The sequence below is a fragment of the Geospiza fortis genome, unplaced genomic scaffold (assembly GCF_000277835.1).
Source record: "Geospiza fortis unplaced genomic scaffold, GeoFor_1.0 scaffold534, whole genome shotgun sequence".
Taxonomy (NCBI): domain Eukaryota; kingdom Metazoa; phylum Chordata; class Aves; order Passeriformes; family Thraupidae; genus Geospiza; species Geospiza fortis.
Window position 1 is genome coordinate 23,389 of NW_005054614.1, and position 4,897 is coordinate 28,285.

At 43.9% G+C, this 4,897-nt stretch overlaps 1 pseudogene across 1 annotated transcript in view; it reads left to right on the forward strand.

Annotated features, from left to right (window-relative positions):
* The window catches only part of LOC102039213, a 14,372-nt pseudogene that overhangs the window by 4,921 nt on the left and 4,554 nt on the right, over positions 1-4,897 (forward strand). Inside the window, exons 13-24 of the transcript XR_004082669.1 lie at positions 136-223; positions 318-435; positions 1,128-1,251; positions 1,335-1,471; positions 1,572-1,827; positions 2,749-2,991; positions 3,098-3,274; positions 3,360-3,505; positions 3,593-3,683; positions 3,772-4,161; positions 4,300-4,426; positions 4,673-4,824. The product of XR_004082669.1 is annotated as a myosin-1B-like (transcript). The remainder of the gene's footprint in view (positions 1-135; positions 224-317; positions 436-1,127; positions 1,252-1,334; positions 1,472-1,571; positions 1,828-2,748; positions 2,992-3,097; positions 3,275-3,359; positions 3,506-3,592; positions 3,684-3,771; positions 4,162-4,299; positions 4,427-4,672; positions 4,825-4,897) is intronic.

The window sequence follows — 4,897 nt, forward strand, 5'->3', positions numbered from 1 at the left end:
ACAGAAGAAAACCCATTAAAAATGGCTATAGTTAGAAATTACAAATCTGTTAATGTTTTACAAGACTTTTCTCAGACCTGAAAGAGTAAGTGAGGAGGTACTATGTGTTAATTAAAAACCTTAATGAACCCACAGGAGAATCTGAACAAGCTGATGACCAACCTGCGGAGCACCCACCCACATTTTGTGCGCTGCATCATCCCCAACGAGTCTAAAACACCTGGTAAGAACCCCAAGCAGAAATAAAAAAGAGTGTGATGCATCTATTATTCTCTATGTTTTATCATGAATTATCAAATAATTTCCTTATTGCTTAGGTGCCATGGAGCACGAGCTGGTGCTGCACCAGCTGCGCTGTAACGGCGTGCTGGAAGGGATCAGGATCTGCAGGAAAGGGTTCCCCAGCAGAATCCTCTATGCTGATTTCAAACAGAGGTCAGCTTCCTTTCTGATTTCCATTCTGTCTTTCCTGATGACTTTCCTGCCAACTATTTTATCACCTGGGGATATTTTTTAACACTAGCTCTTTCTGGCTATAACTAGAATAAAAGGGAATTTTGAAGTGCATAACAAAAGGCAACATATATGGCTTGGAAAAGAAAAATTGTTGAGAAATGAAGAGGGTCAGGTGTCCTCACTGACTGCAGGGGCATCTGAGTATGGAAGCATGGTAGAGCTGCACAAGCCAGTGATGACAAGATTATTAAATGTAGGCTGGGATCGGTAGCAAAAGGTACTCCAGTAAAAATTACAAACCATGAGTTCCTTGGCAATTGCATCAACTGCAAGTTTCAGGGGAAGAGGTATTTCTCCAGCACAGAGTGTAGAGGAAAGAGGCAATGATCCTCTCAAGCAATTTTCTAGAGAACAGTTTCAGTAAAAGGATATGGATTGAACTCACTGGAAATCAAAGTCTTCTTCATTGTGGCTGGTCCTCTAAAGACTGGAAAAGTTTCCTTAAATTTTGTTACTAGGTTAAGCCTTCATCAAAAGGATAGCTCTAAACAAGGGATGAAATTCCAACTTCCTCAGCCTGATTCTGCTGCAAACACTGCTCTTAGTTTCACTAAACAGAATGTTCTTAGTACTGGACATTGTCTTCATTTCTATTTTCTCCAATTCCACAGATACAAGGTGCTTAATGCCAGTGCCATCCCTGAGGGACAGTTCATCGATAGCAAGAAGGCTTCTGAGAAGCTCCTTGGGTCAATCGATGTGGACCACACCCAGTACAAATTTGGACACACCAAGGTACAAACATCCCCATTCACTGCCTGCCTGGGCTTTGCTCTCTCTACCTGACACTGATGTGCTGCAACATTGCCTCTCTCAAGGTGTTCTTCAAAGCTGGGCTGCTGGGGCTCCTGGAGGAGATGAGGGATGAGAAGCTGGCACAGCTCATCACCCGCACCCAGGCCAGGTGCAGAGGCTTCCTGATGAGGGTGGAATACCGGAGAATGGTGGAACGGAGGTACACCTTCCTTTTCTTCAGTTAAAGTCATTTGCTCGTGGAAAGGTGTTGACACTTGTCAGACTGAGAATATTCATTGTACATTTTAATTATGCCTCAGGGAATCCATCTTCTGCATCCAGTACAACGTTCGCTCATTCATGAATGTCAAACACTGGCCATGGATGAAGCTGTTCTTCAAGATCAAGCCCTTGTTGAAGAGTGCAGAATCTGAGAAGGAGATGGCCAACATGAAGGAGGAGTTTGAGAAAACCAAGGAAGAGCTTGCAAAGTCTGAAGCAAAGAGGAAGGAGCTTGAAGAGAAAATGGCCTCTCTAATGCAGGAGAAAAATGACCTGCAGCTCCAAGTGCAATCTGTACGTATCGTTAGTGTATTTCTCCCAGGTACCCTCACAGCACATTACTCTCATGCTGCACAATAAATTGTCTGAGAAAATATTTTAATATGAATAATGAAAGACAGAATTCAGACCATTCAGTGTCACCATGATAGTAGGAGGTTCTAGCTTGGGAATGACTTTTGAAGCATGTATGCGCATAGGTCTGTTGCTCCAGGCTCACAATATAACATCCAGTGTAGTCACTGGAGATTTAGAATTTAGTTAGTAGAGTCTGTGGAGCAATTCATTGGACAACTTTCTCTGGTTTCAGTCAGTTGCCCAAAGACCTCTATGCCATTTTATATGATACATGTTATGTCACTTGTCTTTCTGCAACCACTTTTCCAGGAGGACACAAAAACCCTCTGCATTCTGTCCCAACCCTATAGGTACCTCCGAAGTCAATTGGGAGATCATGGGATTGGTCAATATTTAAAGATTACCTTGTGTATTTAGATGTTTGCTACACAGATTCAAAATAAACTCACGTTCAAATTGAAACCTCTGATTGCACCTGGACTATATATCAACTTAACCAAAGAAAATTAATTCAAAGTCAGTGTTGCCAAGAAAAGCTTAGAAAAAGATAAAGAAAAAAAAACCCTATATAGTACTTAACTTTCAGAAAAAGTAATCAAAACTCTTGAAAACAAAAGTACTACTAAATATTACCATGTTATCCATAAGAAAAATAGGAGAGAATAATTGATGAGAGAAAAAAATGAAATAGAATAAAACCCTACTCTGATTTAAAAGAGTCTGTGCAAAAAATAACGTCCAAGAAGAAAACAAAAAAGAATAATTCCATTTTTCTTTTCCTAAGTGGGAAACACCATTTCTCTATTTAGCTTTTGCAAACAGTTGTGATTTGCAAAGAAATCCATGTTTCTCTACTAGGAAGCAGATGCTTTGGCCGATGCAGAGGAAAGGTGTGACCAGCTCATCAAAACCAAAATCCAGCTGGAAGCCAAAATTAAGGAAGTGACTGAAAGGGCTGAGGATGAGGAAGAAATTAATGCTGAGCTGACAGCCAAGAAGAGGAAGCTGGAGGATGAATGTTCAGAGCTGAAGAAAGATATTGATGACCTTGAGCTAACACTGGCCAAGGTGGAGAAGGAAAAACATGCCACTGAAAACAAGGTATGAGGTAGAACCTGTCACTCGCACTCCAGAAAATGGGCTGTGTGTTATTACAGGACTTCTATAGCTACTTCCTTTATTTATATTTGCTCCCTTCCTCTCAAAGGTGAAAAACCTGACTGAGGAGATGGCTGCTTTGGACGAGACCATTGCCAAGCTGACAAAGGAGAAGAAAGCCCTCCAAGAGGCCCATCAGCAGACCCTGGATGACCTGCAGGCAGAGGAAGACAAAGTCAATACTCTGACCAAATCCAAGACCAAGCTGGAACAGCAAGTAGATGATGTAAGCACACAGACATAGAGCAGGAACAGGACAGGTATGGAGTCCAACGTGGCTGGCAGAGCCCTGATGGTCTTGTTGTGTTCAGCTGGAAGGGTCCCTGGAGCAAGAGAAGAAACTGCGTGTGGACCTGGAGAGAGTTAAGAGGAAACTGGAAGGAGACCTGAAGCTGGCCCAGGACAGCATCATGGATTTGGAGAATGATAAGCAGCAGCTGGATGAGAAACTGAAGAAGTAAGTGTGGCTCTGGGGCACCTGAGTGCTGGGCTGCAGCACTTGTCTCTTTTCTTTGAGCTCTAACACGGTTCACTTGGTTCAAAGGAAAGACTTTGAAATCAGCCAGATCCAGAGCAAGATCGAAGATGAACAAGCCCTGGGCATGCAATTTCAGAAGAAGATCAAGGAGCTGCAGGCAAGTCTCTGTTCCTTGCCCTGCCTTGCTCAGGCTCAGCTCAGGCAGGAGGAGGGCACGGCTGTGAAGGCTCCCTGCTGTTCTGCAGGCCCGCATTGAGGAGCTGGAGGAGGAAATTGAGGCAGAGCGAACCTCTCGTGCTAAAGCAGAGAAGCATCGCGCTGACCTGTCCAGGGAGCTGGAGGAGATCAGCGAGCGCCTGGAAGAAGCAGGAGGGGCCACAGCAGCTCAGATTGATATGAACAAGAAGCGTGAGGCAGAGTTCCAGAAGATGCGCCGTGACCTGGAAGAGGCCACGCTGCAGCACGAAGCCACGGCTGCCGCCCCGCGCAAGAAGCACGCGGACAGCACAGCTGAGCTGGGCGAGCAGATCGACAACCTGCAACGCGTGAAGCAGAAGCTGGAGAAGGAGAAGAGTGAGCTGAAGATGGAGATTGATGACTTGGCCAGCAACATGGAGTCTGTCTCCAAAGCCAAGGTACACAATTATTTTATTGGTTCATTGACCCTGAGGAATACAACACTGGGTTGTATTCTACTGAGCGGAATACACTTGCTCCTTGCGTTCCTTAAATGTGGGTGGTTAACGCATCGTTTTCCATATGCTGAAACACAGGCCAACCTGGAGAAGATGTGCCGCACTCTGGAAGATCAGCTGAGTGAGATTAAGTCCAAGGAAGAAGAGCATCAGCGCATGATCAATGACCTCAATGCTCAAAGAGCTCGTCTGCAGACAGAGTCAGGTAAGACACCCACATCTACATGTGCAGATCCATAATGTCTCAGAGCTATTGCAGAAATTACTCTTCTGGGCACGTGGTCTTTTCAAAACTCTTTGTGTCACATCTACTGTTAAATGGGATGATAAATTTGAAATGGGATTATAAATTTCAGCACGGACTAAAAACTATCTGGTTTTACATCTCCAAATCTTTGCAGTGTCACCATCAATGGCCTTAAAACTGTTGTGTATCTGCAAATTTTCTCAGGTGAATATTCACGTCGGTTGGAAGAGAAAGATGCTATGGTTTTTCAGCTTTCAAGAGGCAAACAGGCTTTCACCCAGCAGATTGAGGAACTCAAGAGGCACCTAGAGGAAGAGATAAAGGTGAGAAGCCTTTTTCCTAAATATATGAAATCAGTTAATCAAAAAGTTGAAAGGGACAAAAATAAACCCTTAGATAATGGAGTGCAAGTTTTCCCATAGAAGAGTG